Source organism: Triturus cristatus, chromosome 12, assembly GCF_964204655.1.
Source record: "Triturus cristatus chromosome 12, aTriCri1.1, whole genome shotgun sequence".
NCBI lineage: Eukaryota > Metazoa > Chordata > Amphibia > Caudata > Salamandridae > Triturus > Triturus cristatus.
Genome location: NC_140595.1, coordinates 366,300,050 through 366,324,064, shown reverse-complemented (window position 1 = coordinate 366,324,064; position 24,015 = coordinate 366,300,050).

Here is a 24,015-nt window from a genome sequence, read left to right as displayed (position 1 = left end):
GGGATTCTTTCTGTGTTTCTTTGAGTTCTGGAACCCCTGCAAACACAACGACCAACGGACAAGCCTCGGGTGGAAGGTTAATCGTGGGGAATTGCTTATATGTGGGGGAGGGGCTCTTTTCATAGGCAGCTACATCATTTATGGGGCCGGCCAAAGTCTCAGACTGTACGTCTGCATTCTGTTTTCCTGGTCCTTTATCCGGACGCCGGCTGCTCTCCCTAGCAGTGTCACTACTAGCCACTTGTCCGTGGGAGATGGGAGGCTCATGAATTTGCGCTAAAATTGTATGTGTGTTTCTACTCTCATTAGCGTTAGTCACCTTTTTAGTGACTAAGTGGGTCACTCGGGGGCTAGTGTGGGTACTCGGGGCACCTGCCAGGGGGTCTTTCGACACTCTGTTTTTTATCTCACTTAATATTTTGTCAAGTCTACTTGTGACCGGCTTCAATAGATTAACAATCAATAATTCAATCTGGGCCTGAAGGTCTAACATGATCTTATTTAACCAAATAGGAGCCTCTGTCTGGGGGCTTGTCTGGGTGGCACGCTCTATCCCACAGGAGTGTCTATTAGTTGGGTTAGTGAGTGGGGCTACACTATTAGTGATCTTTCGCATTTTAGGGGCGCACTTATTTTTTGTGCGTGTAGCAGTGCGTTTGATATGACCTGCCTCCTTCTTCTTACTGGTGAGCGTGGGTTGGGCACAAGGGAAGTCCCTCTCACTGGTATCTAGAGTGCTGGGGGGTGAAATGAATAAAATCTCCTGCTCCTGGTCTCGTGATCTTTCGACAAGGTCAGGGTCAGCATCAGGGGTTAAAGAGAGACGCCTCTCGGTTCGCTCGATTTCACTGGATACAGCCCCCAGCGCTCTTTTTAGCATACGGTCAATAGCCGTGGGCTGCATTATGACTGGAAAGACCGAGCTATTGGCTTCTTTCTGTACCTGGGAGGCATTGGGAATACAACGCTTAGGTCTTAGTAACCGTGTCTGACTTTTGCCGGCCATAATACAGGTCAGTCACTTATACGAGTATTATGGATAGTTTTAGTCTCCCGCCTTTTGCAGTACGAACTTTAAGTCACACTTAATATTAACAAGTCCTGCTGCCACGCCCCGGGCGCTGAAAGAGTCACAGTGATAAGGGTTATAATATGACCAGCAATGTTCACAGTGTCTCGATTGGTATTACTCACAATGAGATGTCCAGGGCGATTGATCAATAGAGTGGCCCAGCCCGGCCTCCTCTGGCCCCTGACGGCCACAGACGGCCCGCCCTCTGCCCGGGCTCAGCCCGGCGACGCCCGCGCGCGTCCCGCGACGCGGGGGGAGCCTCGACTCAAGTAGCGCCTCCGGGCGCGCTTTCTGCCGGATGTGGGCGGGTCACTGAGTGGCTGCTGGGGGCTGTAGTCCTCCTGCACGGCGGCCTCGGAGCAACAAGAGGCGGCGAGGGTGACTACCGGCGACTCTGCCCCCCAGCCCTGGAGCCAGGTAGGACTGCTGCGTGGCGCTGCGTTGGCTGTTGCTTAAGGTTTGGTCCCCCCGCTCCACCGGGGGAGCCTCGACTCAAGTAGCGCCTCCGGGCGCGCTTTCCGCCGGATGTGGGCGGGTCACTGAGTGGCTGCTGGGGGCTGTAGTCCTCCTGCACGGTGGCCTCGGAGCAATAAGAGGCGGTGAGGGTGACTACCGGCGACTCTGCCCCCAGCCCTGGAGCCAGGTAGGACTGCTGCGTGGCGCTGCGTTGGCTGTTGCTTAAGGTTTGATCCCCCCGCTCCACCGGGGGAGCCTCGACTCAAGTAGCGCCTCCGGGCGCGCTTTCCGCCGGATGTGGGCGGGTCACTGAGTGGCTGCTGGGGGCTGTAGTCCTCCTGCACGGCGGCCTCGGAGCAACAAGAGGCGGCGAGGGTGACTACCGGCGACTCTGCCCCCCAGCCCTGGAGCCAGGTAGGACTGCTGCGTGGCGCTGCGTTGGCTGTTGCTTAAGGTTTGGTCCCCCAGACTAACATAAAGTCATAGAATATTGCACAGTAAGATTTTTTCCTTTAGTTATGTGTAAGAAATAGAGGTACGCCACCTCCACGCAAAGAGGAAAGCTACTTTTCCACCATTATTTATCAAAGGATAATTTACAGTCTGCAGAGAATACAGAAATGTTTACGTTTAGAAACAAACAGTCAAATGACAGTAATTTAACTTCATGCTTTAATTTAACTTCACACAATAACCTAAAAATAATCAAAGTCCCAAACTCCCACTAGTATCACACTGGTCCATGGGGTGTCCCCCAAATCATATGTTAGTGGTATTGTTTACAGCCAGAGGACAAACATGTTTAATGTAAAAAAAAATTTAACCTTGTATAAAAAATATGCATAAAACTATCAGAAACAAAATATGGCCACTTATGAAAAAATGTCAGAGATTATTGAGGAATCCTAAGAGATGCATTCTACAGATGAAATTCCTACATGTTATTGTTGATAAGTGAGAATGTAAAAAGAGCTACCCATTCACCATTCCTAGCTAGTAGAGTAGAAAAGAAATTTTTACAGAATATGGTTTAAAACCACATATTGTATCATAGACTCTGCACAATGTTTAATGAGGCCATGCACTCGGAATGCACCATCACCAAAGACCACGCCATGTGCTCAAATACTAGTGGTCATACCTTGTTTGTTTTACATGTGGCATAGCTATTTTTTAATTAAAATAAAATTTACTTTTTAATATGAACCTTTTGCAAATGAAATGACAATACTAGGAAGTGCAGTACAGAACTATAATTTCCTGAAAAGGCAAAACTAGGTATCAACTAGGCCTCGAGTCCATCTTTTTTCTTTTTCATGAGATGCTGTCCTCATAGAACTCCAGAGGAAGCCTTTTGTTAATTTCAAAGCTCTTTCTGTTCATTCACGTGTTTTTATTCATGCACTGGCTTTTCATTGCTTATATAACTACTTTTGTGCTAACATGTCCGATGACAAAAGGTCAGAGGGAACTTACTATTATTCATTTATGGAAATAGTACTAGGATGGTGGTATTATATGATGTTTTATAATGCTGTATTTTGTTTTTGGAAAATGTTGATACATTTGCTCACTTAATGCTACACCTACATGATTTCCATGGTTTGCCGTTGTGAAACTTCTTTTAAAAAGCAATGGTGTTGTGGCTCTTTAGCACATTATTTTCAAGCCTCCGGGGATGGTTCCCAGTTTTCCATTGACTTGCTGCACGTTCTGGATCTAGGGCCTTATTAGGAGTTTGGCAATCCATGGACCACCTTACCTGCTGTGGCAGTCCAACAGTGATGAGCTCGATGGTCCGACCACCATATTACGAGGTGGGAGGATTGGCTTTCCTAAGACCATTGCAAAACCACTGACACCACCAGCTATGATGTTGTGGGAGGCTCAGACCGCCAGTGAAATCACCCGCCCAATTAAGATCCGCATTACAGCTTGCATGACCATGGTGGTGCAACCACCACATCTGCAATGGTAGAAAGGGAGAGATGCAAGTCTGAAAGTCACATCTATTCACTACTACTCGTCTTCTACCATCATGGAACCCATCAAACACGGGCTGCCACTGCTCAACCTCCTTGACCACCTTCAAAACCCAGTCCGACAAAATTGTCGGTAAGTCATACAACTACCTGTTGCCATTGACTCCTCTGCCAAATGATGCATCGCCATGGACCAGGCAAGGGAGTTGGGGTCCCTTAGTAATTCACACATATACAGAGACCCTGTCTGGGATTGTTTCTGATCACTCATCAAAAATACATCCGTAGTATGCCCTCCTAGGCCAAAACATTGGTTCTGCACAGGGACACTGTACACAAATTGATGTGTTTGCAAATTATATACAGTGAAAGTGATGTGTGCATTATTTGTGTTCCACAGCAGCACCTCCTCAACAATAACATACCTACCGTTTGCCCTTTTTCACTTGTCTGACATGTCACTACTGAAGTTCACTTTTCATGCAGGTTACCATTACTCAAATGTTGCTATTGTGACATTGAAGTGACTACAACTACCATGAGGCCTTGTCACTCCAACTCTAACCAAGATGCTACACTCCTTTTGCCCATTCTCACTTGTCTCCTTGTCACTATTGAAGTTCACGAGTCATGCATGTTACCATTATGCAAGTATTGCTAAAGTGCCATTGAAGTGTCACAACTACCATGAAGCCGTGCTATTCCAACTATAACCAAGATGCCATAGTGAATGTCATACACTCACATTGCACACATCCCAGGTCCTGTTTTGATGTCAAAGATGCAGCTGTATGTATGTGTCAATAAAGTGGAACACACCTTCTCTGCTACAACTCTGAATTGGTCTCTCCTACATCACCCACATGTCCAGATTCTGGCTATCTGAGAAATTGGCTATTTCAATTTTATGCTTTGGGAGGGAACGCACATTGATAAGAGCTACAAAGCTTAGATGCTTCTTTGGCCATTTGAGAAGGAGGAAGTGGTGAGGATTCGCTCAGGGGTGTGAGGTAGATGGACTTGAATAGGTCGAGGCTGCAATTGGGGCATTTTATAGAGGATATAAGAAGGGGAGGAGTGAAGTTAAAACAAGCGTAACAAGCAGAAACTGTTGGGTTGAGCGTGCGGAGTTACTTACCAGTATAGATGATTTTGGCAGCAGGCTGGCAAGCAAAAGGAGCAAAGGTTCCGGCGCTAGGCGTGATCCCACCATGGCAGGGTGCAAACGGGCTTGCCTTTGGTGTGCCCGCTGCACGGACATGCTAAGAGGTGGGTGTGTCCTGATTTGTGGCACCAAAGCACGATTGTAAAATGCGGGGAAAAAGCAAAAGAGGCTTTTTGACTGGGGTGCCAAAACCCCTTCGGACCTCCTGTGAGTGCATGAATACTGGTAAATTAAAATGAGTTAAAATAATATTGGTAAATGAAATGCATTAATTAAATAAAAAGGGACATGAGTCACTTTAAGATTGCGCCCAAGCTAGATGGTAGCCAGGCACCTCCGGAAGCTGTTGCAAGGAAAAAATCAGGGCAGTTCAGTTGTTCTCAGGAGTATCTGTGTGGATGCGCTATCACCTTTGTTATATACCCGTCCATGAGGAGGGGGCATGTCTTTATTTTTAGCGCCGAAGCGCGATCGTAAAATGTGGGGTAAAAGCACAGGGGCTTTCTGATCAGGGTCCAGCAACCCTTTCAGCCCTCACAGGCTCCCCAGTGAGTGGCTGAATACTGGTAAATTAAAATTAGTTCGAATATTAACGGTAAACAAAAAGCATAAAATGAATAAAAAGGCGCGTGAGTCCCTTTAAGATGGCGCCCATGCCAGATGGGAGCCTCCAGACGTTATTACAAGGAAATAATCAGGGCAGTGCTGTTGTGCTCAGGAGGAGCCATGGTGTGCATGTGCTTAGGCTAGGAAAGGAATAGGGAATGTGAATGGGGATGGAGCAGGAGGAGGTGGAAGGTTTAAATGAGTTGAGGGCTGCCATGAGGGAGGAGCCTGGACCCTGAAATGATCTCTGTAGGCCAGACATGGCAGTGTGAATGCCTTCCAGATAGGCGAACACCTGGTTCAACTTGTTGACTTGCTCCTGAATGGCATTCAGCACTGCAGTCTGACCACAGAGATGCTCCTCAGCAGGTCAATCGCCTCCTCACTCAGGGCAGTGGTACTAACAGGGGCAGGGGATGGGTTGCTTCAAGTGAAGGAGATCCTTCCCCTTATAGGGGATCAGAAATGGCCAACTTGTGGGGGGACCCGACTTAACACTTTGGTCTGGACTGTTCCTATGAGGCACAGGGTCAAGACTGATTTGCATATGGCTGGGTCTGAAGTGGGGTGGCGAAGTGAGCTAAATAGCGATGATGGATTCAACCCAGATCTCTGACTGGGGGTGAGTGTCTGAAAGTTTGAGCACTCCTTCCATCATCTCCTTGTGTTTTCTGTGTTTGCCCAAAGTTGGCAGGGCATGCCCAGACGTGGGTCCCTTTCTCACTTTGCCACTGGATTCAAGCTAGCCTGGCTGATGAGGGGTGTTACCCCGAAACTGGTCCTGGGATTCATGTTTCAGGTCCAGGAAAGACCTGGCTTGGCAGTTCGGTCTGGGCTGTTCCCATGAGGCACAGGGTCAAGACTGATTTGCATATTGCTGGGTCTGACTGGGGTGGCAAAGTGAGCTAAAGAACGCTGATGGATTCAACCCAGATCTGTGACTGGGAGTGAGTGTGAGAATGGTTTCAGCACTCCGTCCATCTTCTCCTTGTGTTTGCCAAGTTGTGGGGGCACAACAGGGAGGGTGATGATAGAACTGGCAGTGACGGGCAAGGGTGAAGGCGCAACTGATACAGTTGGGTCTGCCACCACTTGGGGGTTTCCATCGGAGGATGACTCAGATGAGGAAGAGCTTTGGCTGATGTCCTTTGGGGCACTACTCGCACCCTCCTGGTCACTGGGTCCCTCCATGTCTAACGTATCACATTCAGAACCACCTTGACCAGCTGTGTCCCCCCTAATGTTGGTCCCTTCTCCTCCACCTTCCCTGGATATATCTGAAATGACTTGGAACATGGGTTTATTGGAACTGTGGGCCCGATTCACAGAACTAACTTAAGACAAAATCCTAAACTTACTACTATTTTGGTATTCACAGAAGGCACTTACTCATTTTGGTATTCACAGAAGGCACTTACTCATTTCGGTATTCACAGAAGTTAGGAGTCCTAACTTTAGGACTCCTAAATGCCTTCTGTGAATACAGAAGTCTTAAAGTTAGGATTTTCTCAGTTTAGGAGTAGTGAAGTTACGACTCCTAACTTTAGGACTCCTAAATGCCTTCTGTGAATACCGAAAGTCTTAAAGTTAGGATTTTTCTCAGTTTAGGAGTAGTAAAGTTAGGACTCCTAACTTTAGGACTCCTAAATGCCTTCTGTGAATGCCGAATGTCTTAAAGTTAGGATTTTTCCCAGTTTAGGAGTAGTAAAGTTAGGACTCCTAAATGCCTTCTGTGAATACCGAAAGTCTTAAAGTTAGGATTTTTCTCAGCTTAGGAGTAGTAAAATTAGGATACATATCTGCCTAAACTAAAAACTAAAAGACCCCAACTTTGAACCCTAGCTTTGATAACCATAAAACAAAATAAGTGAAGTAGGTGAGCAGCATGCCCCTCTCCAGAAAAGCTCACTTGTTTATTCATCTAAGCAATTAGTTAATCATCCTTTTATTCTTCCCACTATATTCACCCATAGCCACAATGATTTAAGCTTTACTTTCTCTCATCCAATCTTTTGTCAAAATTTCCAATCCATTAGCCATCCATTATGTATCCACATTTTCCTTCAATCATCCTTTCACCCATCCATCCATTTACTCAATACCCATCCACACATCCTTTCACCCACCCATGCATCCTTTCACTCATATACCATTTCACCTATCCTTTCTTTTAACCTTCCGTTCTTGCCCATTTCCATCAACCCATCATTTTTAGTGTTCATTATGTGAGCTTTTGCTGACTTCCGGATAGGGGCCATAACTCAACCACTGCTGTAGCTGGTAAAGCGGGTGTTCACGATCACAAGTCACAAAGACGCCCTTGTAACTAGTGAATATAATAGTAATTGACAATTAGCAAGCAACTTGACTTACCACTGCCCGTCCCTGCTGCTGCTTCTCCCCCTCCAACCAAATCTACTTTTCCTCCTGCAGTAGCACTTGAGCTGGCGGCACTCTGGGTGTCTAGAAAAAAACATTAAACATTTTTTAGATGCCAGATACGCCTCCCCGTAATTATTTTAATCAAAAAAATAAAACCCCAGTACATCACTACAGTTCGGTTAGCACTGCAATATCTTCTATCAAAATATCACTCTGGGCAAGCTAGCGAGTCAACCAGCCAAAAACATTTCGTAATGAAGGGGCAGGGCTAGAGCCGATGATGATGATGACAATGATGATAATGATTCTGAGTCATTGAAGCACAATATAGGGGTGGAATAATAACGGTCAATGAAAGACATATGGTGTTGGTTGGCAAATGAATGAGACCTCATACTTTCTAGCCATACTGCACTGTCATAGGAACTGATGGTATACTGTATAAATGAATTATATACACCACAAAATTAGGGTGGAGGTGGTATCATTCACCATGGCCGCTCTCTCATTAACTGTTTGAGCATGAGAAAGAATAAGAAAGTCTTCTCAACAAATATACATGATGAATATTATTTATAATACTAGTTTACTTGGCCCTGCAATCTTCAGAGTAGACAATAGAGTACCAAAAAGATGTTCTTGGTCTTACAGTACCACAAAATATATATGGGGAGAGGGAAAGATTACCAACAAAGCAGAAGTAAACTACAGACTAGTACAGACCGATAAAAGTCAGATACCCCCCCAAAAAAATAGGAAATAAGGAAAAGAAAAGATATTGCAGGGATAACAGGAATGAAACTAAAACTGGATAGGGGAGTTGGAAAAACGGATATAGTGCAAAAAAAACTAAACAAGGCAAAATTAAAGTAGTATTGTAGTGGGCAGAGGTAAAAGTTAGGGGATTTAAAAAAAAACTAGAAGTTGCTGAGCAGAGCCCTCAGCAGTGGTGCTTGTGGTCGGAGCCTGCTCATCAGCTCTTCCTGGACCCAGCTCTGGGCTGCCCTGCATCTTGCCCATGGGTGCTGATGTAAGAAATAAAGAAGATAATAATAAATAGATTAGTGGTACAATTAATCTTCACAAAATTATCATCACAGGCAATCACAGTAACATTTCATTTACCTAAATCAGATCGCCGATAGTACTAATGTCACCTATTGTTGAGTTGGCCGTGCTAATCCTAAAAGCCCTATTTCAAATTTCCTTAACAAACACTTTATTTGGAACTAATGCATTGAAATGAATGATCTTTGAATCTATTCTCCATGCTCAACCCCCTTGATGGACCAACTCAGTCTCCCTTTTTTGAAATACATGGAGGCATACTAATACTACTCATCACTGTGAAATTGTTTGGGACTGTAATATCTACATAAAGAAAGTCACAAAGAATCATAAGTCACTGATATCACTAATTCACTGTGGTGACAGGAGGACAGAGGAGTCTGCAATGGCTTCTTAAATAATAAGCCAAAGTGAGCGCAGAAGAGTATGATTAGGTAGCACCGAGCAACTGCCTCTCTCAAACTAGATCACATAATAATATTCTTAACAAAACTAAATGTAACTTACCTCTGAGTGTGAGTAGCAAGCTATTGGGATTTATTTACCATTGTAGAACACAAGCACAACAAATTAGTAGTTCTCACTAAGCCCTGCAATCTCAACACCTAGCAGGTCAAGCAAGTTGTGCTCCCAGTCTAGGATATTCACCCAGCAGTGTGTCAGCTATTGGACAGTGTGCTGGACTTGGCTGGCACCCTGTGCTGACCTGCTTACCCTCCCCCAATACAGCCGATGCTCCCCCAGGAGGTACTCACTGCCAGGCTTGCTGCCTGATGTCGGAATGGAGGGGAGGTGGCGCCGCAAGAAAAAAACTAGTGCTGCCACATCAACCTCACAAAAGGTTGCCTGGGCTGCACCCCTCGTTGGTGCTGAAGTTCTCAGGGCAGGCAACTGCTGCTGCTTTTTGTTCGGGGGCTGGTGCCTCCATTTCCGTGTTCGCCCTGCTCTGACAAGGTAATGGGTTGGGAATAAAATAAAAACATGGGAGGGAAGAAAGAAAGGAAGGAATGGTGAAAATGACATACAAATAATGAAGTAAAGTAAAAATAAAAAATTACAAAAACTAGCGAAAAATCACTACGAAAATTAAACAAAACATAAAATACACCGACACAAAAACACACACTAATACAATAAACAAAAATACGGGTATTTTAATTAGGAGGGTAGAGGATTAAAATGATTGAGAAGGGATTCAAAAATAGGCCCAACACCATGAACAGAGCAAGACAACAAGATGTACGTGCCCATGCAAACCGTGTGGTGCCATTTGCGCATAATTTCCAATGCGAGGACAGACTCCATGCTGCATTTGATGTAAAAACACAGCATGAACCAGAATGCTTGGAATCCCTGCTCACCCACAAAACTCCACGTGGCCCGGCAGACATTTTGGACCACTTTGCAGAGTTCTGTGTAGTGCAACTCTGCCCAGGTCTAGTTTGTAGTCAGACCATTTAAGCAAAAGTGTAAAGCAATAAATCAGCAGTTCAGTTCAGATTTTCTCAAGCAGCAACCTTAAGCAGTGTTCCTTTAAGAAGTCTCTTTTACACAGTATCTTTATTTTCAGAAATCTTTCTATAGTCAACCTCAACCCTACTTTGTAAGCTTCTAAAATGTTATCCCTACTTTTCTACTGCAGCCTTGGGCCTAGGAAAATCTTCTTAAAACAAAAAAGGATATTTTTATTACAGTTTTAACACTTCTCAATCAATACTGTCTCAAATGTCTTTCAAATGTTTGCTTTATCCAAATATTTTGATTTAGAATAACATCATGGGGGTTCAGACAGTTCAGATTTCATGTCACACAGTTCATTCACTGACACATTCAGCACTTGATTTACATAGTAAGTCCACTCAGGTGCAGAGTACCTTCAACAAGGTGCTCTAGCTCTTTGTGATCTCCTCAGTCTTTGTTGACCTTCCCCTGTGTCACTCACACCACTTTACTCTGTATTTTCAGTGATAGTTGGCGGTATTCTATCAAGTGACACACTTGTTCTCAATCTCCTATGACCATAGTTCCATAGCCATTAAACATTGCAGGTGACTCTTTTAGTTTCAGTGTTTGTTCCTTAACCCAGATTCTCTGTTCATTCACCTACTGTCTAAATTGTTTTCTCAAGTTAAGATTTAGTGACTTTTTCTTCCTCAGCAACTTCAATGCCACTTTGTGAAATCACAGTAACTTGTGTTGGTGTGACTGTCAGCAAAACATCACCCCTTGCTTCTCTTTGTTGTAGTGTCTCTTGTGATACTACTCCTTGCAGTTGTTCAGCTTGCTGTGATGCAGTCACCAGTGCTCTTGGTTCAAGCTCAAAGAACACTATTTCCTCGTATGGATCTCTAACTCTTCTAGTGTGTGAGGCATGCACCCTATTTAGTACACCAGCGCACTTAACAGCAGTGTTGATTATTAAAATCACCTCGAAGGGGCCTTTCCATCTTGGTTCCAGACAAGCCTTCCAAACATACTTCTTGATCATGACTGAATCTCCAGGATTAAGATCTTGGAACTGTTGTCAATGCGAGTCTTATGTGGTAGCTTGCACCTGGTGAGAAAGAGAACGCACCACATCAGCCAACCCTTTGCAGTAATCGAGTATCATGCCATCTCTGATGCTCACAAGTGCATTTGCATGTGCAGCAGGCAATCTCATTGCACGCCCCCTCAAGATCTCATGAGGTGATAACCCGGTCTTTCTATCTGGGATACTTATGATACTCATTAACACCCGAGGTAAAGCATCAGGCCACTTCAGTGATGTAGAAGCACAGACGTCTTGCTGACGGGAGGACGATCTGAGGACGCCCACGTGCTATTAAAGGACTTTGATGTTTCAAGCAATGGGACACCACGAAGAATTGTAACAGCGTGTATCTGTATCCTTGGGGATTCTTCCCATATCTGGGTTCGGACGAAAAAGAAATACCCTGATGATCTTTAAGCAATATATTTCTTAAAGATATACGGAACACTACAGAATTATTGTTGGATGTACCGTGGCCTTACACTATACCTAGTGGGACTTGGAGGTTATCCTCACGGGGTATCGTCAGATAAAAAGGAAAACAAAGGGAAAAGGAAGGTAACTACTGTGATTACCTTTTACAGCACAAACAGCAAGCTTTGTAGTTTGATATTATTCCCCTTAATAGATATCCCAGGTTGTGAGAACTTGCGATATGAGATGTAGCTGGTCCTGATGAAGGTGGTTTTCACGTTTTCTCTTGCCACCGAAACGCGTTGACCAAGTCTCTTTGTAGATCCTACAACTTTTTGTAGTAGCTCCCTTTTGGGGGCCATAAGGACTACCTTATAACTAACAATGCGCTAATTGGGACAACTATTGAGATTTATGTGTAAGGGGTGTCTGGTATGTGGTTGTATGAATGAATAGTATGAATGTGCAGTGTTCTTCTCCCTGGGTTTTGTTTTTGTCATGATTTGGAATAATATTTTTGTATCAATGAACCAACATGAATAATGTGTAAAATATAGTGATGATGTTATTAATGAAGATTGATTTATATGTAAAAAATTCTATTAGGTTTATATAAAGAAAAAGGAAAATATAAAAATATAATAAACAGAAGTAAAAGATATAAATTGTTGTTCTTTGTGTGCTAGCCCATACTGACTAGGATCTTATGTTAACATTTTAATCATATATAGGAAATTAAAATATAGGTCGAGAGGGAGCATTATTTGTTAGGTTGTTTATTTTTTTCCCCTTTTCTCCCTGACCTTTTGGAAAAGTACTTTGTACAAAGGGGGTCCCAATATTTTCTGCGAAGCACAGACGTTCACCAATCTGGACTTTTAAGGTGCCATTAAGCTGTTTCATGATACCAGAAGCTTCAGGTCGATAGCTACAGTGCAATCTCTGCTCAATTTGTGATGCTGCACAAAGCATCCTCTGGACCTCATTATTAAAATGAGTCCCATGATCTGACGCCAGAGAAACCATTTTGGTATTAACTTCCTCAGTACCAGTTTGTTACTGTGAGACTGATGTTTCACCTTTTTGGGTAGGCTTCCATCCATCGAGAGAAGATGCACACTATAACCAGGACATATCTCAACTAATTACAAACAGGTATCTCTACAAAGCCCATTTGGCATTCTGTGAGGGGACCACCTGATCTCCCTTTGTGACTCGTAGGTTTTCTTTTCTCCACATTCATTTGTTGACATGTTACACAACAATGGTACAATTCTTCTGCAAGCATCCTGAATCTAGGGTGAAACCAATTTTGTCTGAATAACTTCACCATTGCATCTCTCCCTATATGTGTGGATCCATGCAAATGTTGTTCCATAGGAAATAGCAAACTGTCGGACAACACTGTTCTCCCATCAGCTGAAATCCAAATATCATTTGCGTTTTTCTCACAACCTGCTCTGATCCAACCCTGCTGTTCTGCATCTGAAACATTTTCCTGAAGTCTTTCGAGTTCTTTGCATGTGTCAGCTACTGACATGAACATTAAAAAGACGGTTCCCTTTCAGACTCCCTTGTATAAACACCAACTCCATTAAATGTGCAGCCCACTAATGCACAATATCTTGCAACTTCATCCGTATTAGGCCTGGGTGGCAAAGTCCACTCTGTTTGCGGAGTTTGCAGAGTTTTCCACACTCCGCACTGTGTGTAGCATGCAACGTTAAGTTAGCAAGCGTGATCGAGGAAAATCCAACACTAGACCAACTCTTAGTGAGATTTCTCAACACTGGCGGTGTCGAATGGTGGGGACTGCTGGCATTGAGAAACCAACCATTCGTGTTAAGGAGGCTGCCACTCGAATAGAAAATCTACTTGAGCAGCAGACATTTCTACTTGAGCAGCAGCAAGAAGCAGTGCCCTCTTGAGCATGCTGCCATTCTTACTGTTTTTCCAGCATGAACGGTGTGCTCTAATGCACTCCACCGTTTGCAGAACTCTGTGTAGCTTGGCAGAGTTTTTGGGTCACGTTGTGGAGCTCCGCTGAGCGGAACACCGCCCAGGCCTAGTCAGTATATGTTTTTTGAACTGCAATGCAACCATTGCCTCTTTGGTGAGCTGCATCATTAACTATCACAACTCCTGGGGGCAACTGGAGTACCTCAAGCAAGTTCCTCATGTGCTCGCCATTCCTTAATGGCATTTCAGAGGCTGTTATAACTGTCCAAAATCTTGGACCACACCAAAGCTGTACTGAGTATCTGTATATATAGTCACTTCCAATTAGGCTGTTCATATGCAAGCTCTTTTAAGACCAATTAATTCTGCAACCTGTGCTGAGGTAACACCTCAAAGCCATGAAGCTTCTACAACACCATTAAGGTTGCAAACATCATAAGCTGTTCTCAGGGTGCCTTCATTGTTTCTCAGACATGAGCCATCTATAAACATTATATATTTATGCTTTTTCAGGGGTTCATCTTTAATGTTTGGCCTTGGCTTGGTGAATAAATCTATGATATCTAGAAAATCATATTCAACTTTGTCACAAATATTTAAATGTACAAGTAGCAGTGTTGAGGGGTTAAAGATGTGACACTTTTTAAAACACACAGTGTCAGAGGCTGCGATTTGTTGTACATATTTTGTGAACCTATTGTGAGTCATTTACTGGGTTTTTGTTCTGGTACGTGCAATCTCAACTGAGTGAAGGACCATAACAGTTGAAAGATGTCCCTTAATCCTTTCAATACTGCCATCGATGGGCATGACTGCTTTACGGCAGTTGGGCAGTCCTGCTGCTACAGCGTCAAGGGTAATCAAGAAATAATCCACAGATCTTCAAGCCTCTCCATGCATCTGAATAAGCACTGAAAGAGCTCAGCCCTCCCTCTCACTGCAAAACAGTGTGAACATCTTACTGCAATCAGGCATTCCTAGTGCTGGGGCATGAGAGGAACTTTATCTCAGGTCTAGGAAAATGTTCAAGCCACTGTTGTCCCATGGAAGCACATCAGGCACTTCTTTGTGGGTCAGCCTCAGTAAAGACTTAGCCACTAAGGAAACATCAGGTATCCACTGCCTGCAGTAGCCAGCCATTTCCCAAAGCATCCTGACTTCTCTCTTGGTTTGAGATGAATTCATTTGCAGACTCACCTCCACACTTTCTGGTGACACCTTTCTCAATGTACTGCAGTTTACCTAGTGACACTTTGTTTCCATTCTCAGTCAGGATATTCAACAAAGCAATTGCATTCTGTTTGCAAGCCTCTCATGTCTCTGATGGCACAAATTTATCATCAATATATTGCACGGGAACCAAATTGTAGGGCATCTCTAGTGACTCCAGATTTTGGACTGACTCTCTGTATAACCATGTGGGACTCGCTACTATGCCAAAACTCTGTTGAAACACAAAGGAAAATGAAAACTGTGAATCTTCATGCAATGGCACTGAGAAAAAGGCTTGTCAAAGGTCCACAACTGTGAACCATTCTGCAATGGCCAGGATTTGAAAAAGTATGATGGCTGGATTCAGTACCACGGGACAACATGGGAAAACAATGTTGTTAATCTTTTGGAGATCATGCACAATCTGATATTTGCCAGTATCTTTCTGCAAATCCATGATCAGAGAGTTGCACAGATGCACAGACTCACAACAAGTTATTTTGATATCCCTTTACTCAGCATGTCTTTAATTACTGGTGGTATTCCTGTAATTGTTTCTGATATAAAATTTGTATAGTGGTGTTCTTGGATACACAGCATTTGCTTTCACTGTGACTCGCACAGGTTTTACACCTTTTTTCAGTCCGATATATTTTCCTGTTAGCGCCCACACTTTTGGATTCAGTGTTTCTTTCAAATTAGGAGTGAATTTTGCAATTCTTCTCACTGCGAACAAACCTACATCTGTCTCTTGTCAAGCCATTTTAAACTCGACGTCTTCATCATGTGTTTGAAATTTCTATGCCATCTGGAGTAAGTAAAATGTGCAATTTAACCTTCCAAACAAATCTCTTCCTAACAGATGTACAGGACTTGAATCACAAATACCAAATTCATGTTTTCCTCAAATGACTCTATCTTTACTGAAACTTTGTCTGAAACTTGGTTTGTGATCTGTTTATTTGAAACTTCTACAACATGGATATGCCTTCTGGTAGCCATGCGCTTTATAAATGTTCTTTTCATTTCATTTCATTTCATATTCTTTCCCGAGAGGGTTAGGTCTGAGACATCCGCTGTTCTCACAGTGGATCAGGTTTTACCAGTGTCAATAAGAAATGACACTGGGTGGCCATTTACTTCTCCTTCTACAAATGGTCTACTCTGGTCTATCTCCAAGACTGCACCAGGCACATAGTCTTCTTCCCACCTCAGGCACCGTCAGAGCCAAAACCATCCTTATCAAACATGGGAAACTGTGGAAATAGGTCTGATAAAGGGTTCAAGTTTGCTTTGGGCAACTGGTTCAAATTAAATATGGGTTTTCCCATATTATGTGGGACCATTGGATTTATGGGACTTGCATCATTGGAACCTGTTTCTGCATTGACAAATTGACTGAACTGACAAATTTTGCATCTGAATTTGATTTCCTCCTTGCAATTATATGTTTCTATTCACTTTATCTAGATGAAGTCTACACTCCCTCTTCCATTTTGTTACAAAGGTGACAAGAAGTCATTTTCTTCAATATTGCAACATCCATACCATTGTTTGGATCAACCAGAACACCTCTACCACACCCCCTATGAGTACCTTGTACTCCAACTTGTAAACCAAAACCTTGCAAAACACCTTGATTTACTGCCAACGACTGGTTCTGGAAACCCTTCTGAGCAAACTTCATCCGGGCTAAGATTAATTTTTCCTTAGGTGAAACTTTTCCTTCTTCATTTCTTGTTCATCACTCCAGTATTTTGAATATATCAGGATTTCATCCAATGACTTTTTTTGCCTACAAATCACACTCTGCTGGATATGCAAACTGATTTCTGGTCCTAACCCAATAACAAACTGGGAAGAATACCATATGACTAGATTTAGGATACTCTCTCCACTGTGTTGTTGAAGCAGCTGTAATAAATGCTCAAGGTAATCATGCATTGATTCTTTTGGCTCTTGTGAGGTCCTTTTAATCTTTACCCAATCAATGTATTTTAGAGGCATCTTGCCTTTCAGCAAAGTAAACACTACTTCATAATTTTCCATGACTACAGGAATGGTGCATTAGTGCGAACATCTCTCGTTGGCTCTTCACAAGGTCATTATACAACAACTTTGCATTCAGCCCACAAATCATTTGGAACTACAATGTCATAGAAGGTATTTAATTCAATCCACAGCCTTTTTGAAATTTTGACAAATATGTCAACCTGTGTGTTCCACAGTACTGGCTTGTCCCTCACATTGTTTGTAAATGCTGCAGCATCACCTCTGCTCTATTGTACATGAACATATATCCCTCCTGCTATTCCTCTCAATGGGTAAGCTGTAGCTGCCTCCTCATCTGAGAACCAGTTGATGCCTTTTTATTTTCCGCATCTTCCTCTGATTGTTCCTGTTCTTTTTATGTTTCTTTGACCATTTAGTCTCCAATTTTGCAAAGTCACTCCATTTACGGATGCATTTCACTAATTCCGTTATGTGCAATCGCATTCCTGAAGAATGCATTTTATCATTATTTCCAATTGAACTCTGTAACTTCTTGGCAAAGGAAGACCTTTTGAAAGATTTACATCATAGTTTCAGGCCAAATCAGTTAATTTATCATGTGTAATTGCTGCACATCTTGTAATTGTTTTACACAGGTAAATCAACTATTTTTCCTGATACTGGTTTAAATGTTCAATGTTCAAGTTCTAAATATCCCCTAATCATTTCCTCTGATTTCACTTTTAGTTTTGAAACATCAAGTGGTCTTTACATTTCAGGTATTGGTGCAAATTGTTTTTCTGCACTCTCTGTCTTTTTAAATCCTTCAGCTTCCTCAAACCATGGTGGAAAATCCCATCTTCAAATAAATTGGTTTCTCCCTGGGCTATCGGTGTCATAAAGACCATCCTTCTCCCTTCTCTAAATGCTTAAGTCATTTGTGGTCGATTCCAGGTAACAATCTGTGAAGTCTGTGATGTTGAAACAAACTCTGTTACAGGTGCTCTTCGAGTGGGTCCTTGAACGATTGCATTTGAAATTACATGAGTCGGACCAGTGATTGTGTGAATCTCTAATGGCTGTGCTGTCATAACCCTAGTAATGGGGGTTGGGACAATTACAATTGAGTCAGTAACAGCTAGAGACAATACCTTAGGAACATTCTCAATTTGTGCAGCCACTACATTTGTTACAACAGGTTAAGCAACAGGCTGTGTCCTCTGTAATGGTCTATCAGTTTGAATCATATTCAAGCCTACAGGGACAATAGCAACTGCTACACTATGGGGCCGATTCCGATCCGGGTCGGAAAGCACTCCGACCGAGCCGGATCCGGAGTGTTTTCCGACTGAGCCGGACTCCTGCAGTCCGACCGAGCGAGTACGATGCGGCCGTATGCTGCCGGACTCGGTTCGGTCGGACTCCCATAGAAGTCAATGGGAGCCAATCGTACGACAAGTACATGGGCTCCCATTGACTGAATGGGTACGTCGTGGACAAGTGCGCCCACTACAGTGGGTACGCGTCGGTGCCATCCGCACTGTACATGCCTGTGTTGGGGAGACCCATGGGTCTCCCCCTGTGTCTGAGTCGTAGGGCTGCGGGTGACAGGGGGTCCGACACGGACCCCCAAAGGCAACCACCTGGATGATTTGCAAGCCAGACACTCCAGCTCGCACAGGCTGTCCGACGTGTGCATCGTACTGGCTCGGTCGTGAATCGCATCCATTGTACGCCACGGTTAGCTTACGACCGAGACGTACGGAGTGGTTCGGACCCGGAAACGACTCGGTCGGTGAATTTCATTTAGCTCACATCGTACTTGCTCGCTTGCACAGCTGTACGATTTGGCCGGAAAACACGCGTACGGCTCATAGTTTTTCCGGCCGGATTGTGTTCGGAGCCCTTCCGACCCGGATTGGAATCGTCCCCTATATGTCGAAGTACTCTCAGTATTTATCACAGAGTTCACATATGGTGGTAGACTTGTGGCTAATAATGCATTCAATGTCTCATCTCCTGAATCCCTATCAGTATCTGTCTTCTTCTTATCTTATTTTCCTTGTGTTTTATTCTTTTTTGATTTATCAGGTGTATCAGTAGTGATATCTGGGTAAATTCTAGTTCCCTGTCTATGTCTTGCCTCCATCTCTGTTGTTCCTGATCCCATCAAGCATATGAATAGTTATGCACTGTTCTTTCTTCTCTTGGTTTGGTACTTTTCCCTTTTACCTAGACTGTGCAGTCTTTTGACACATTTTCTATGTTTCGCACTGTGCGAGTCTAGGTGGTGACTTCATTTCATGAACCCCCTTCTTCAATTTGTCAATAATTCTCAGCTCAAATCTACCATATCTTGGAAAACTCAAACAACCCTCCTTTTCAGTAATCTTGCACCATTGGTGAAGCCAAAAACATGTATGCACTCCCAATCTTGTTGTCATATAATCTGCAGGTATAGCACTGGGAGGTTCCTCTTCAACTTCCCGGATTGGAATTTTAGCATCACCTCTCACAAAGGGGGTGATTACAATGGTGGAAGGCCCGCCACCTCAACCTGTGCAGTGGTGAGCCACCGGACAGCAATTTCCCCCCACCAAATTAGGACGGTGGGGGAATCGGACAGAGACCGTGGCGGGTGCAAATACCGACCACCACGGATCTGCCACAGGCAAATGTTCTGATTGCCTGGTGGAGCGGTCAGCATCTGTAAAATGGTGGCAGTGCCTAGCAGGCACTGTCCACCAAATTACAATGCTTGTTGCGGCCATCCTTTCATTGGCGGCTAAACCGCCATTGAAAGGTGTGGGGGATTAGTTTTGGGGGCCTGTTGCGGGCCCCCATTGTTTTGCGGGAGGTGGTGGTACACTGGGGGTACCCATGGTACCCCCTACATTTCCCTGCCCTGCAGTGAAATGCACTACATGCATTTTTCACATTGCGGCGAATGCTGCAGCCAGCAGCACCCCCTGCAATGGTAAAGATGTAAGATGTGACCACCACAGTGGTGGTCACATTGTGATTTTACGTACGGGACCGCAGCCATACAGGCAGGTGGTCCCAAGCACCACCACGATGGCGGGTGGACTTAAGTCCGCTCGCCATTGTAATGACCCCAAAGTTCTTAAATTCCTTAAGACATTCCATGATTTTTCACAAAGTTCAACAAGCAAATGGGTTGGTAATGCAATTCAAATTCAATGTTTTGGTTCTATTCCAGAAACGTCAAATCTCCTTCTCGAATCCCTTCAAAGCTTTAATTCTCGAAGAGTCGTTAACCAATATCAATGCGGTACTCACAGAACAACTGACCTGTCGCAACACAGCACTCTGTGTCATCACCAACCATACACGGCACAACAGTACACCAACAAACCAATCTTAGTGTGGCACACTATGACATATGATCTCATTACTTGCAGCGGCTCATCCTCCTTTACAATTTCTCTCATACACACAATTCTACACTCTTAAACAACATTAATAAAAAAATCTTTGTCTTTCTCACTGAAGAAAAATGAACAGGAAATTCAACAATCTGAATATTAGGTTCTGTCTTGCTAACAATAATCAATATTAATACAAACACAACAAATCATTATAATCCCTATCTCTAATGTGTAGTCGACAGCACCTCATCCTCTACACCACAACATCTTATCAGCCATGATAACCATAAAAGTGTTTTCAACACTTATCTCAACATCCCATGATCTTAGGGGCTCATTATGATGGCGGGCAGACAGCAGCCTGCCCGCCATTATAACGGTAATGGGACCGCTGCATCCTGGCCTTTTACCAATGCAGATGGTGCTGCTGGCTGCAGCACCGTCCGCAATGGTAAAAGGGCATGCACAGCATTTCCCTGCACCACGTGGCAGGCACCACGTGGTTCCTGACACTTGGTGCAGGGAACTGCAGAGGGGTACCATGGGTACCCCCCCCAGTGCACCCCCCCTCCAGGGGGCTTGCAACGGGCCCCCAAAGTCAATCCCCACCAGCCTTTCCATGGCTGCATCGCCTCCATAGTAGTGGCCCAGCTCCGCCCGGCAGGCAATCGTAACGATTGCCACCGGCAGACGGACTTTGCATCTGCCGTGATACCCATCGCCATCCTAATATGGCGGTGGGTAATCCTCATTATGATGGGGTAATGATGATCGCCACTGCCGGCCCAGCGATGGCGATCATTATGCCATCATAATGAGCTCCTTAGTCTCTGCCAAGCCTGATAACCTCTTCAACTTCTATGCAATAGACACATAAACATCACCAACTTATTCCCACTCATACTCCAATTTCAATCAATAAAGATAACAATTTGTAAAGCATAACCCTAATGATACTCACACCTCCAACACTGCAACCGCAAGGAGTGCCTTCAAATTCATTCCTATGGGCCTAGAGGCCCATAGAATGAATGGGAATTGCATGCGCAATTTGCGAGTGCCCAATAGGTACTCGCAAACTGTGCATGCAATTTAAAGGGTGCAAGGGTGCCAAAAGAACATTCTGTTGCACCCCTGTTGCACCCCTGAAATATGCATGTGTGCACATACATGCCCTAAGAGCATGTATGTGCACCACATGTTACTTAGAAAAATGCTAAATTGTGCATCTTTCTAAGGATTTGCAATTTACCACCAACTTGAAGTTGGTGGTAAATTGTGATTCCTTAAAGCAGGGTCGCAATTTAAAAAGCACTTCCTGCATTGCATTTAGAGAATCGTAAATTGCTATTCTCTAAATGCATTCGCAAAAAAGGTAATCGCAAAAATTGCGATTCCCTATTTTGCAATTGCCATTTGGGATGATACATCCCAAAAGGCTTTTTCCCGTTCGCAAACGGGCCGATTCTGCAAATTGGCCAGTTTGCGTTCGGCAAAACGCTTGATACATCTGGCCCTAACTAATTTAAACCTCCTTTTCTCAAAACGTAAGCCATCCACTGCTACCAAATTTGCTGGAGAGGGTATCAGTTTAAATGACCTTGGTTTACCATTCCACAGAGGGCTGATCCCTGCTGTGCTGCAGCCCAACAGGTCAATGAACCATGGCCATTGTCGTTGAGATAATCAGGTGCAAATCATCACATAAACAGTGAATCACAATTCTATCTAAAGTTTAGTCAGTAATAAGAATTATTTTTCAAAATGTAGTTGATCATCTATATTCAGAATCATGAGTTTTATTAATTTTAGTTGCAAATAATCAATCTATCACAGACTTGATAAAAGAAGATGGTTAATCCAATTATAATAAAATGTACTAAGTGCGTTCCATAAAGGAAGAAATCCCTATTACAAGAATGTACCCAAATATGTCAGTAGGATCCCATAAAGAGTTCAAATTTGAAAGAGTGTGAGATCAAGCATAAAGCTCAATTATATTCAAAGTCAATTATGAAAACAGAACTTCCCATAAAAGGAAGTTTCTGAAATTCAGTAGAGTCGGCAAGCGATAAGGAATAAGGCTGGGGAAATGTGCAGCAGCAATGTTATGTTATGTTATGTTATATTTGTCTTGTATAGCGCACGGCTACTCAAAGAGTGTCCCGGCGCTTTATTGCAAACCTGTACCACAACACAAAATATATATACAAAGCAATGGTAAATGGGCAAAGGCAGAAAGGAATGAGAGAAAAATGGCGTGCCAAGAGTAAATGGCGGGAGAGTCGGCAGCGGTAACATGTAATGGAATAGCGTGGAATGGTTGTTAACTTACTCTATGAACACCTGTCATTATTAAACAGTCAAAAATGATGTTGCAGTTAATGTCGCTTCTTCTCCTCCCTTCGTCCAATCATCTTTCAGGGCTCTACCTGGGATCAGGTTCACTTCTCTCCTTCTCAAATGAATACAGTAGTTCACACAGAGTAATCTTCAAGTGTTCAACTTTGTAATTTTAATCTAAATACACAAGTCTTTTACATTCAAAGACATTTCTTTCCATGAATGGGACTGCATATCAAAGCGTTTAATAAACCAATATGTATGTTAGCTAACAATGTGCTCTGTAGAAATTGAAACATCTGTAGGAATGAGAGAAATATTTTTACTCAGCATCATCCTTTGGAAATAAAATAAATATGTTAAAAGAGGTCAAGTTCAGTTTATATACTGCATTATATGTGTGGTTATTCTTCATAATTCTACTAAACGATATATTCTAAGCAAGCATTTCAAACCTTTCCTTGTAAAAGGTAGAAACACTTTGCAGAGTTATGTGAAATATTTATTTAATAAAACATGATTGTGGAAAGGTCAAGAACTAAACATTTTATGCGTTTTTCAGAACATTTTAATCACACTACTCATCAAGCTATGCCACTTTACATTTTTTTTAGGCCTAGTACATGCAAGTGTAGCTACTTAATACATTTTTGCACATTATTAAACACATTTTGTTCATATAAACCTGCACAATAATATTGCACAAATATTTTAATTATATTATTTTGCGTTTTGCTGAAAATACCTCTTCAATACACTACATCTTTTTACTTGAAGAGTTCCCATACCTCAATAAATTCTGTCTACCAGCATCTCATAAACATGGCATTGGATGTCTTACACATCAATATTATTTTTCAATGCTAGCAGAAATGCAAGGATCATGGTGTTAGAAGCCTACCTTAAATATGTATCGCCTGCAATGCAATGTTTTCTACCTGATGCTGGTGATTGCCCTCTGTGAGAGTTTTCCCAATGGTAATGTTTATGCTCTAAATGAAGTGAATTACAGGAGAGGTAGGTACCAATTTGTTGGTTGATGTTCTATTAGTACTGACCCGTGAAGTATAAAGGTAGATTTACTTGCAGTAAATCTACACCTGTGGATTTACCTTTGTGAATAAACCCCTGTGTATTTCTTTCCATCAATTTGCTTTGCAACCTGTACATCATCCTATTTCCAAGTGGCCTACTATGCTGGAAGTATTGCAGCTGTGGTCATATGTGGCGGAACAATGGGACGCTGGAGGGGTTTACTGCTCAGCTGTTTTCATCATCTAATGTGGCGAATTGCCCATACTATTTTTAACCAGCTTTTGATAGCTCTTGTACTAGTTGAAGAAAAGGTGAGTAAATGTTGTCTCTGGGCAAATTTCAAGTACCCATTGTCACACTGTGGCAACAGAGGCACCTAAAATTAAGATAAGTGGATATTAGCACTG